The sequence below is a fragment of the Sphaeramia orbicularis genome, chromosome 21, assembly GCF_902148855.1.
Source record: "Sphaeramia orbicularis chromosome 21, fSphaOr1.1, whole genome shotgun sequence".
NCBI classification, from domain to species: domain Eukaryota; kingdom Metazoa; phylum Chordata; class Actinopteri; order Kurtiformes; family Apogonidae; genus Sphaeramia; species Sphaeramia orbicularis.
The window spans coordinates 56,866,846-56,880,374 of NC_043977.1; the positions used below are offsets into that span (position 1 = coordinate 56,866,846).

Below are 13,529 nucleotides of genomic sequence, written 5' to 3' on the forward strand. Positions count from 1 at the left end.
AACTTCCTGCCTAACTTCCTTCCACGCTACAATGTATTAAGTTGAATAATTATACAAAGCAATTTATATCGCAAAAGATTTTAATTTAAATCAACTTGGAATTGAGTTCAATGAGCTGATGATATTAAGTCTAATGATTATACAAAGCAAATGACATTGCAACAAATTTGAAGTTAAATTAACTTAACATTTAATATGTTGTACTTAAAATAGCAATTCCATTCAAATCAAGCATTTAAGTTTAATACACTCAAGTTTTCATTACTAATTACTTCAATTTTTTAAGGCAACAGGTTTACTCAAATTTTTTAAGTAAACTCAACTTATCTGGTCTGACAGTGCAGATGGGGACACTGGCATTTTGGATGGGACACCTGGAAAGTCCCCAGATGTGAATGTGACGTGTGATGGACACAGCCTCAAAAACAGACCCACCATAATAATGGGATTCAGGTGGTCTGTCCTGGTGCACTGGTGCATTGTGGGTGTTGAGTCTGCAGTTGGACTTAGTAGTAGGGCTGTGTATTGGCAAGAATCTGAAGATACGATACAAAATCACAATACTAGGATCACGATATGATATCACAATATATCATGATACATTTCAAAAGGCTTTTTTAAAAAAAAAGATTATTTCCTTGAAGAATTGAATTACACCAGAAATCTGCACAAATACTAACACATTTTTATTTGATCAGAACAGGATCTATTGTTTTATCACAAAATGTTCCTGTGTTCAAACTGAAATTCTCTTTTACAGACATTACAGTTTAAGATCCTGTTCAAATGTTCATTTTCGATCAGTTCAGAACTAACATCAGAACAGTATTTTAGTTCAGTCCCAACAAAAAACTAACATTATTTAATAAATGAGTGTTAAACAATAATAAATAAATATAAAGAAAGAAGAAAAACAAAAACTAAAATGAACCTCCACAATATCAGCATTTGAATAAATACCTAAAAATATCGATACAGTACTTTTTAATATTGATACAGTATTGTGAAATGAAATATCACTATATTGCAGAAACAATATTTTCTAACACCCTTATTCAGTAGCAGTAGATGAGTTCCTTCAACCACTATGTTTCCATCCACACTCAGATGGGACTAGAACTCCACATTAGACGTTTCTATTTTCTACATTCAGCCTTTTGTAAATGATTGACTCATTGTTGACTCGGTGGTGCAGTGGATAGCACTGGCGCCTCACAGACAGAAGGTCCTGGGTTCAATTCCAACACCAGTCCATGGGGGGGACCATTCTGTGTGGAGTTTGCATGTTGTCTGTGGGTTCCCTCTGAGTACTTTAGCTCCTCCCACCATCAAACAAACACTGCACTGATAGGTTAATACAGGGCTGTCAAACTCATTTTCTTTCGGGGGCCACATGCCCAATTTAATCTGCAGTGGGCCGGACCAGTACAATAATAGCATGATAAACAATAAGTAATGACAACTCCAAATTGTTTTAATGCAAAAAATAACATTCAGTTATGCCAATATTTACATTTAAAATCTATCCAAAAAAAAAGGATGTGAATAACCTGAAAAAAACGGAATTTGTTAAGAAATATAAGTACAATTTTATCAATTATGCCTCGACTTACCATTTCTACATATGCATTATAGGTCAGATCTACAAAGGCACAAAAACATTTAGTAACAGGCAGAATATTGTTAAAATTGCACTTAATGTTCTTCAGACATTTCAGGTTGTTCATATTTGTTCAAGTTATTCACATTTTAAAGGATAGTTTCTGAATGTAAACATTTTCATAACTTAATGTTTTTTGCACTAAATCAAAGAGAAAAAATTGGTGTCATTGTTTATAGGTTATTATCATATTGTTTTTGAGTTTGATGCTTTAACTTGCACTTGGCAAATTCATCCCGTGGGCTGGATTGGACCCTTTGGCAGGCCGGTTTTGGCCCCCGGGCCACATGTTTGACACCTGTGGGTTAATGGGTTAATCTAAATCGGTAAATAGGTGTGAATGTGACAGTGACTGTTTGTCTCTATATGTTCAGTCCTGTGATGAACTGGAGAAATATCCAGGGTGAACCCGCCTTCGCCTATAAGTAGCTGGGATAGGCTCCAAGTGACCCCCTAGTGAGGATAAAAGCAGGTTCAGAAAATAAATGAATGATTGAATCATTGTGTCCAGAAAGCAGGGGTGTGGACTTATAGTGGAATATTACAGCCCAAATATGTGAAGGTGTCTGACGCAGAACACTAACCACAGCGGAGGAGATGAGGAGATAAGAATGAGGAGAGCTGAGTGATGTCCTGATCAAAGACAGAGACAGTGAAGAGGACTCAGAGAAGAGAAGAGAAGAAGAAAGACAAGAGAAGAGAAGAGAAGACAAGAGAAGAGAAGACCATTGGACTGGACATGGACACCACACTGCTGATCATCTCTATGTGCTTCTGGATCCAAGGTATGAAGAAGGATGGACACACACAAAAGGATTCACTGCTGTCTGACAGCTTCTGCTCCATCTCCATATTCATATTTAAACATTTTTAAAACTGTTTATATATTAATAGAACTTACTTTTCTTTTTTATGCATTCAATTATTACCTATATATCACATATATTTAAAGTTGAAGATGAAAAAGAATATTTACAGCTGTTTTAAAGACTTTGACTTTGACTTGGGACAAACCTATGTCGGCTCCATCACCGGAAAATACCCAAAAAAATGTTTAAACCACTTAAAATATCACTGTAAATTTGAAAATGCATGAAAGTGGTCCTTTGACATGTATAAAAAGATGGGCATATTACATTTTTACATTTTGTATAATTTCATTGAAAAAAAAAACCCTACTTTTTGTTTGTGAGTTCGTCACCTTTCAGCTTCAGCTGAGACGGTGGTCACCTGAAATATCAAACTGGGACCCATTATCTATCTATAATTACAACAACTGACACACAACAAATGGTAATCTTGCAATTTTATGTGTTTTCATTATTTATAATTTAATGTTTGTTAAATATTAATATTTTCTATTTTGTATATAAAAAAACTAATCAAATTATGTTGCAATAAATTGTCAACCATTTGTGAACTAAATGAGTTATCAAGTTCAAATAATTTCTTCCTGTGTCGTCCAAGATATATTTTATTCTTTTTTCAATCTTAAATATTAATATTTTTAATACATTTCATCAATTTGGTCAACCTAAAACTCAAGTTCAAAGGCCTTTGAAGTCTGCAATAAATACATTTACTGAGTGAGGCCTTCACATTTACAGAAGGATTACCCGGTGACCCAGTTTTGTGAGTCTGTACCTTTACTTTTGCTTCAGATTTTTTTTTTTTCATAACTCTGGTAATAAAAAGTTTAGAGTTTCAAAACCACAACTATTGTATTCTAAACTACATTTTGAAACATGTCTATGTATTCAGTAAGAAAATATCACCCAGGCACAGCATGTTATGACCATTTACTTTTTGGTGTCAAAATTGCCTGTGGTTTTTCGTGAGTCCGTCACTTTTAGATTTTCCCAATTTTAACTGAGAAAAATTCATCTGATGTATTTGGTCATGTTAAATGTTTTAAAGGTGTAGTTCTTACCTTCCCAATCACGTCCTTAGTGCAATTTGTTCAAAACGTATAAGACCAAATAGATGGTAAAGTTGGAAAAAAAAAAAAAAAAAAAAAAAAATATATATATATATATATATATATCTATATAATATATATATATATATATATGTATGTATACATAATTTTTATTTATTTATTTTTTGCTGGATAGTTGGATTAGTTGGATCAATAACAATGGATGGACACACTGAGTTTTTTTATTATATATATTAAATAATAAATAAAATTAACCAAAAATGAACTAAAATAACAAGTCACATGAAAAAATATGCAAAAAAAAGATTGAAATTATGTTAAAAAAAAGAATAAAATAAGCAAAGAAAGAGATTAAGTGATCAGTTAAAAAAAAAAAAAAGAATAACAGATGGACGAAAACAAGAAGCAACATGAACAAAATAAACCTCTAACTGAATGAAATGGAAGAAAAACTAATAAACCCATGGAGTTGGATCAGTTCCAGTGGATGGACACACTGGGTTTATGTTCAGTTAAAGGTGGGGTGCGAGATCTTAGAAAAACAGTTCAAGCACCTACATTTTGAAAATACACAATTCAAAAGTCCAAACCCCTTTCTTCAGACATCCCTCCGAAGCCACGCCTCCAGAGTACTGGCACGTGCAATGCTTGTTCTCGAGGGTTCATGAACGCTGCACAACAACAATTCGCCAGCTGAGGCTCTGGCTCCGGCCCTGTACGGCCCGGCTTGGGCTCCGACCACGGCCTCAGTCCGGCCCCGGCCCGGCTGAGGCTACGGCTACGGCCCCAGCTCCAACCTGGCTCAGGCTCTGACGTTGACTCCAGCTCTGACTCCAGCTCTGACCCTGGCTGAGGCTCCAGCTCACAGATCCATTCATACTTCTTCAGTCACCTGTAACCCCGCTGCTCTTACAGAACAGCCCCAGTACATACCTATCTAACTAACGGTACATCTACTAGTGATTTATGTTGGTGATAAAACAGTTAACCGGTGAACTTTCCATTCTAACATAACTAATATAGCTAATATAGCTAATATAACTAATATAGCTAATATAGCTAATATAACTAATATAACTAATAGAGCTAATATAACTAATGTAACTAATATAGCTAATATAACTAATATAGCTAATATAGCTAATAACTAATATAGCTAATAAACTAATATAACTAATATAGCTAATATAACTAATGTAGCTAATATAACTAATATAACTAATGTAACTAATATAGCTAATATAGCAAATATAACTAATATAACTAATGTAACTAATATAGCTAATATAACTAATATAGCTAATATAACTAATGTAACTAATATAACTAATGTAACTAATATAGCTAATATAACTAATATAGCTAATATAGCTAATGTAACTAATATAGCTAATATAGCTAATAACTAATATAGCTAATATAACAAATATAAGTAATATAACTAATATAGCTAATATAGCTAATATAACTAACTAATATAGCTAATATAACTAATGTAGCTAATATAACTAACATAACTAATATAACTAATATTACTAATATAGCTAATATAACTAATATAGCTAATATAACTAATATAACTAATATAGCTAATATAGCTATTATAACTAATGTAGCTAATAACTAATATAACTAATATAACTACAGGGCGGGGAAGCAAAATGTACAATGAACATTTAGTTGTTTTTTTCTCAGCAGGCACTACGTCAGTTGTTTTGAACCCAAACATATACTGATGTCATAATCATACCTAACACTATTATCCATACCTTTTCACAAACTTTTGCCCATATGAGTAATCAGGAAAGCAAACGTCAAAGAGTGTGTGATTTGCTGAATGCACTCGTCACACCAAAGGAGATTTCAAAATAGTTGGAGTGTCCATAAAGACTGTTTATAATGGAAAGAAGAGAATGACTATGAGCAAAACTATTACCAGAAAGTCTGGAAGATACTATTAAAGAAGAATGGGAGTTGTCACCCCAATATTTGAGGAACACTTGCACAAGTTTCAGGAAGCGTGTGAAGGCAGTTATTGAGAAAGAAGGAGGACACATAGAATAAAAACATTTTCTATTATGGACATTTTCTTGTGGCAAATAAATTCTCATGACTTTCAATAAACTAATTGGTCATACACTGTCTTTCAATCCCTGCCTCAAAATATTGTAAATTTTGCTTCCCCACTCTGTAATATAACTAATCTATCCCAGCTCTAGCTCTGTTTCCTGTACACTTGTTCCAAACCTCAGAGAACACAGATTCATGCTCGAAGAGGGGTACGAACAGAAGGGGGAGGGACAAATGGCAGTTGACTTTGATAGACATATCACTGTTCAGTCATTTCGAGTGGGCGCTCAAAATGATTGGATGGTGTCTTTTCAGTCCTTTCTGTTCCATAGGTGACTAATTTTTTATTTTGTGTTTGAGCATTTAATTAATTGGTTGTAATCAGAGTGTGAAGGGGATTTTAAGGAATATAGTAAAAAATGCTCCAGGAAAACATCTCAGACCCCACCTTTAATGACAGATTGGACTGAAAAAGACACTGTTTTTTCAGTTTTCTCTGTTTCGGATGTAATAACCCTGAACTTTAATCTGAGTTTTCATGAACATCTAAATTAAATATAGGAAAATAAATTTGAAAAACACAAAAAAAATACAGAGGATAATATTAACACAACAGTATTTGTGTGTAACTGATCCTGCTCCACCTAAATGTGTCAGTTTCATCTTGTCGTCGTTCATCTGCTGCTGTTCAATCATGTCATATATTTGTATTTGAACCTTCATCTGTGTCTCATGTGCTGCTTTGGTATTTAGACGCCGTTTGTCAAAGTCGAAGCACAAACACAGTTCAGACAGATTTGGATCCAACCTGATCAGCCTCAGTTTCCTGTTTGGTTCCTAATGTGGACATGTTTGAGTTCTAATCCCAGTCTTGTCCTGTTTTCATGGCTGTCCTTTGTGTTTTTCCTGCAGGGCTCCTGTCTGAAAACAACAGCACTTCAACAGGTAAGAAATGCACAAAGGAGGGATGTGAACTGGGCTGAAGCTGAACATCCTGGTTTAGGTCAAGGTTATAATCATTAACGAAAACAAATGAAATGACGAAAACTAAAATTGAAAAAACATTTTCGTTAACTGAAATAAATAAAAACTCTAATTAAAAAAAAAAAAAACAATAACTAACTGAAACTGTATTGTATGCTTACAAAAGTAACTAAAATGTATAAAAATTATGTATAAAATTCCCTTAGTTTTAGTCTTTGTCAATGTTGGATTGATATCAAACTGATTTATTTCGCTCCCGCAATTTTAGCTGGATACGACACTTCACAGTCTGTCATGTCTGGTCACTGTGGTTTCCAGTTGTCTTCTGGTCCCCACTCTACCTGGAACATACTGACTAAAGCTGGGACACAGCAGCACAGTCCTGTCTGGGATTTACTTGAGTGATACATGGGTTGGGTTTTTTTCTTTTTTTAATTTTTTTTTATTTTTTTTGCGCTCACTGTGTGTGCGTGAGTGACAGAGACAGAGTGGAGCTGAATGACAGCATCAGACAGGTATTTGAACAAAGCATCCAGGTAAAGGTTGGAGAATTTCACCATGAAAGGCCTTCCAAGCCCTTAACTGCACAGTTTAGAAGCAGAGAAAAGAGGAGGATGAAAAATAATCCAATTACAGAGGTATGGAACCTGTTATAATGTTAAAAAAATGTTTGATGTTACTAGCTACAGCCAGCTGAAATAAAATGAAGCAAAGTTGGCTAATAATGGAACTGTAGATGATTAAGATATGAGTTATCTGCTAAGGTGTGGTTTACTGATGAACTGGGTTATATATGTTTATAATGGTTTATATATGTTTCTATCTGGTTTAACTGCTGGTTAGCTGGTTTATATACACTATATTGCCAAAAGTATTTGCTCACCTGCCTTGATTCTCATATGAATTTCAGTGCCATCCCATTCCTAGTCTATGGGGTTCAATCTGACGTGGGTCCACCCTTTGCAGCTATAACAGCTTCAACTCTTCTGGGAAGGCTGTCCACAAGGTTTAGGAGTGTGTTCATGGGAATTTTGGACCATTCTTCCAGAAGCGTATTTGTGAGGTCACACACTGATGTTGGACAGAAGGCCTGGCTCTCAGTCTGCGCTCTAATTCATCCAAAGGTGTTCTATGGGGTTGAGGTCAGGACTGTGTGCAGGCCAGTCCAGTTCATCCACACCAGACTCTGTCATCCATGTCTTTATGGACCTTGCTTTGTGCACTGGTGCACAGTCATGTTGGAAGAGGAAGGGGCCAGCTCCAAACTGTTCCCACAAAGTTGGGAGCATGGAATTGTCCAAAATGTCTTGGAATGCTGAAGCATTCCCAGTTCCTTTCACTGGAACTAAGGGGCCCAGCCCAGCTCCTAAAAACAACCCACACCATAACCCCCCCTCCACCAAACTTTACACTTGGCACAATGCGGTCCCACAAGTATCGTTCTCCTGGCGACCACCAAACCCAGACCCGTCCATCAGAGAAGTGCGATTGGTCACTCCAGAGAAGGCGCCTCCACTGCTCTAGAGTCCAGTGGCGGCGTGCTTTACACCACTGCATCCGGCGCTTTGCATTGCACTTGGTGATGCATGGCTTGGATGCGGCTGCTCGGCCACGGAAACCCATTCCATGAAGCTCTCTGCGCACTGTTCTGGAGCTAATCTGAAGGACACATGAAGTTTGGAGGTCTGTACCATTGACTCTGCAGACAGTTCCACCTCTTCACACTCTGCGCCTCAGCATCCGCTGACCCCGCTCCGTCAGTTTACGTGGCCTACCACTTCGTGGCTGAGTTGCCGTCGTTCCCAAACACTTCCACTTTCTTATAATCCAGCTGACAGCTGACTGTGGAATATTAGGAGCCAGGAAAGTTCACCACTGGATTTGTTGCACAGGTGGCATCCTATCACAGTTCCACGCTGGAATTCACTGAGCTCCTGAGAGAGACCCATTCTGTCCCAAATGTTTGTAAAAGCAGTTTGCATGCCTAGGGCTGGATTTAATACACCTGTGGACATGGAAGGGATTGGAACAGCTGATTCTGATTATTTGGATGGGGGAGACAATACTTTGGCAATATAGTGTATGTTTCTGTCTGGTTTACTGCCAGCTGTTTTGTGCATCTCCTCTCACGCTTTTCACATCTTCGCATTGTTTTCACATAAGTGACGTTGCATATGGAACACACACACACACACACACACACCCCAACCTGCTATAGGGAATGTATACATCATAATGTACATGTGTTGTGTCTCTGCTCAGTCAGTGAGCCGCCCTAACCCGACCCTAAAATAAAGTGTCCAGAGTAACCAGCTGATTCGCACCTCACTGATTTCTTTGAATAAGATGGTGAGGAAGATAAAATATATGAAATAACCAAAACTAATATTAAAGCTAAACTAAACTAAAACTAAGCATTCAGGAAAAAAAATAAACGCTAACTAATAAAAACTAGCAAACATGCTCTAAAAACTAATTAAAACTAAATGAATTAGAGAAAAAAAGTCAAAACTAAATAAAACTAAACTATAATTAAAAAACTATTACAACCTTGGTTCAGGTGGTTTCATCTGAACAAACTGGAGCCAATGCAGAGGATTCAGGAAGGATGGGTTTACAGAAGCTCCACTGAGCACGCTCAGCTCCTGTTCCTGACATTTGGACAAGTGTGGCTTTAAAGATCCACAAGTGAAGGAAACACTGACAAACAGGAGCAGACTGAGCCATTCAATTCACTGACTGAATGAATTAGGGATGAACTGAGTCCGTTTGGACACAAAATCTGTCAGTGGGACTGAAAACACTGTTCACACATGGAAACCACATGTGCTCAATAATCCAGTCCACGTGGTCCACATGGGCTGGTGTGGTTCTGGACTGGACTCTGACTGGTCTGTCTTATTTCTACAGAGTCTGTCCACTTCAGGTTGGTGGGAGGAGCCAGTCGTTGTCATGGTGACCTGGAGATGAAACGACAGGATGGAAACTGGAAACCAGTGGATGGGATATACTGGTACAGGAAGTTAGGAAACAGAGTTTGTGCAGAACTGGACTGTGGATCTGCAGTTTCACTGAGATACAGATATGAGTATTCAGATGTAGATAGTTGGTCATTCAGATCTGTCTGTGATGAATCTGAACTGAGTGACTGTTTTATATCTGATACATCTCTCATTTCATTCCTGGAGCTGAATTGTTCAGGTAAGACCATCAACATTGAACCCTAACCCTTCCACTGTCACTGTGGGCTCCAGACTCTGTGGACTCTCAGATCCTGGTCAGTCCAAGACTTCAACTCAGATTTCATGTGAACTCACACAAACTGATCAATACAATCAATCAATCAATAATATCCACGTCCACAAACAAACAGCTGATTGAACATCATGTCATACAGAAGAAACAAACACAAACACATATGAATGTGAGTCCACTACAGTCCAGTAAAATCCACTATATAGTCCAAGCCCCAGACCCTGGTCTACTCCAGTCCACTAGAGTCCCTTCGAGTCCACTTCAGACTCTAGTCTTATTCCAGTCTTCTTCCATCTGTGTCCACAGACTCTGTCAGACTGGTCCATGGGTCCAGTGTGTGTTCAGGCAGACTGGAGGTCCGGTCTAACCAGTCCAGGTCCTGGTCCTCAGTGTGTGAAGGACACTTGGACCTTCATGGTGCCCAGGTGGTCTGTAGGGAGCTGGGCTGTGGGGCTCCTGGGCTCCTCCAGGGGGCGCTCTCTGGAGCAGCGGAGGCTCCTGTGGTGCAGACGTTCACCTGTGAAGGCCATGAGTCTGCTCTGCTGGACTGTGGAAGCTCAGGGGCACAGACCTGCTCATCTGGAACAGCTGTGGACCTTACCTGCACAGGTGGGCGGAGCTTTGACTGACACCAGCTGACATCAGTTCACTCACTTTGAGCTCATTTATCTGTCATTTGTATTTGATCAGATCCTGATGATGTCAGACTGGTGGGAGGAGCCAGTCGCTGTAACGGTGAAGTACAGATCAAACATCATGGAGTATGGAGAGATGTGGGATATGGTCCTTCTTATGACCGTTGGACCCTGAAGGCAGCAGATGTCATATGTCGTCGATTGGACTGTGGATCTGCTGTTTCTGGGAGAGAATCTGGTTCATATGATCCTAAGTGGGTCATCAGCCCCACCTGTCTTCTCTCTACATCTGTACTGATGGACTGTGTGGCAACAGATCCTTTTTACATGGACTCTGTCCTGTCCCTCACCTGTTCAGGTAAGTCTACTGATGATGGTCCTGATTCTGTCCCAATTCTTCCATGAGTCCATTCAGGTGTGTTTTATCTGAGCTGGGTCAAACCAGACCCAGTCAGACCAGGTCCACACATTGGACAGTTGGACTGAACCATCAAACACATGCAGCTGAATTCAGTTCCAGTCCATGAACGTGGTCACATGACTCTGCTTTCCAACAGGCTGTTGAACAGCTCAGAAGGACTGAGTCCATTAGTTTGAACTGGACTTTGTGTTGGTCCATGTGCTCTTTTTCCAGCTCTATGTGGGTCTGCTGGACTCTGAAGACACCATTCATTCATTCATTCATTTCATTGATTTTGTTCATGGTTGTGCATTTCATCAGCAGACATTTGATAATCATCAGGTGAACAAACATGTACACATTCATGCTTGAAAAGGAGCAGGATGAAGAAAATCTTATATTTCCTGCCGCCTTCTGAATAATAATAGCCTTAATGGTTATCGATACACAACTAACTATAAAGTCAGACAAACCAAACCAAACAAATCCAAAGATAATACAAAGTGATTACAAAACCAAGTGCAAAACTACATATTGAGAAAGTATAAAAAACAAAACAAAGGTACATATATGCCTGGTGATGGGATGCAAAACCATGACTGACACTAAAGCATGTCCTTAAATGCAGATGTTTGACATGAGCCACATGTTTCCAGTGGTCTGAGATGAACCAGTGCACAGGTCACTGATCAAACCCACTGCATTATGGTGCATTCACTGACCACTGGGATTGTGTGTGTGCATCAAACCCACTGCCTTTGAACAGACCCCACTCACACAGATTGAATGTTCAGTCTGACTTCAGAATGACTGTGTGTCCACCAGCGCTGACGTTCAACTAACTCTAACCTGTGACTGAGGATCCACAGAGTGGACCTGAGGCCTGTTTGAGTCCAGTCTGAATGTAGACAGCGCCCTCTGTTGGAATCCAGGTCAACAACAGCACACACTCACTGTGTCCTTCAGCTCCACATTCAACACTAAAGGGCCTTTATTGGTGTGTTCTGTGTTCTGCTGTTTTCTTTGAGGACGTTGTGTCTCTGCTTGAACTGGTCCATGAGTCCAGTTTAGTTCCTGTGTCACTAATGACTGACAGGAGGCTTTGACAGAGTCCACCCTCACACTGCCGTCTGTCCAGGGGCTTTTGTGTCTTTAAACGTGTGTGTGTTGTTGTGGGTCCACAGACTCTGTCAGACTGGTCCATGGTTCCAGTCTGTGTTCAGGCAGACTGGAGGTCAGGTCCAACTGGTCCTGGTCCTCAGTGTGTGAAGAGGATTTGGACCTGAACGATGCCCAGGTGGTCTGTAGGGAGCTGGGCTGTGGGGCTCCTGGGCTCCTCCAGGGGGCGCTCTATGGAGAGGGGGAGGCTCCAGTCTGGACCAGTGAGCTCCAGTGTGAAGGAAATGAGTCTGCTGTCCTGGACTGTAGAAGGTCCAGCTCAGCTGGGAAGACCTGCTCACCTGGAACAGCTGCTGGACTCGCCTGTACAGGTACCAAGGGGGCGTGGCTTTCATATGACAGTGTGTTCCTTTGACTCATGTCTTTGTGTCTCTGCTCAGATCCAGGTGGGGTCAGGTTGGTGGGACAGCCAAGCCGCTGTGCTGGTACTGTGGAGATCCAACACCAGGGACACTGGAGACCAGTAGGAGACCACTTTAAAGACTGGGACCTGAAGTCTGGATCTGCTGTGTGTCATCATCTGGACTGTGGATCAGCTGTCTCAGTCAACACAACAGATGATTCTACAGACAGACCTGTGGTTTGTCTCAGTTCCTTGTGTAAAGCTGACATCTGGACTGAGGGACTGTGTGGACTAGATGATTCCTATCATGAAAAATCTGCTGTGGCCGTGGTGTGTTCAGGTACAAATGGACACAAACTGTGTCTGAACTGAATTCTCAGTGACCAGATGGTTCTGACTCTGACGTTTAAAGTTCCATCTAATGAATCTGTTCATTTCATCAGTTGATTATTTTTTCTCAGTTCATTTTTTTTTTCTGTCAAATGTGTCAAATATTGACCTTTGACCTTTGGAACGTCCAGATCCCAAATGAACGTCTTCATTTGGACCAGATGAGGCTGAAAACACAAACAGATTTCCCATTAGTCTCATTTAGGACAAAAGGACCAAATGTTGACATGTGAGACTGTAAAAGCACCACATGTGTCCTTTTTTACCCATAATGCCTTTGAAGGTCAGCTGTGCTCTAAATGACCCATTCCTCCTGTTTTCATTGGTCAGTGTTCATCCCATCCCAAACTCCTGTGGATCAGATCCATCTGTGTCTCTGAGGAGGATGGATTCTCTGACTGCTTGTTTGTGCTCATGTGTGCTGCTTGGTCCAATCATGTCTCTGTGTGTGGACAGATCTGCTGCCTCAGCCCAACATCTCCCTGTCTGACGGGGTCTTTGAGGTCTACCAGCAGGGGTTCCGGGTGCTGGTGGGCTCCGACTTCACCGTCACTGCTCCTCCGACCACAGTACCCAGGAGGCTCCTTCCAGCTGATCTCCACACCAAGAAGCGCTGAACCTCACCCTGCCGGCCGTCAATCACTCCGCCCACTTCCTGTTGTCTGCCATGGGCT

General features: G+C 40.0%; 1 long non-coding RNA gene across 1 annotated transcript; it reads left to right on the forward strand.

The window, feature by feature from the left end:
- The first annotated feature begins 2,339 nt into the window (after positions 1 to 2,339).
- Positions 2,340 to 9,587, forward strand: LOC115412706 (uncharacterized). The gene is made up of 3 exons (XR_003934371.1): positions 2,340 to 2,445; positions 6,582 to 6,614; positions 9,564 to 9,587. It is a non-coding gene; the product is annotated as an uncharacterized LOC115412706 (long non-coding RNA).
- The last annotated feature ends 3,942 nt before the right edge of the window (positions 9,588 to 13,529 follow it).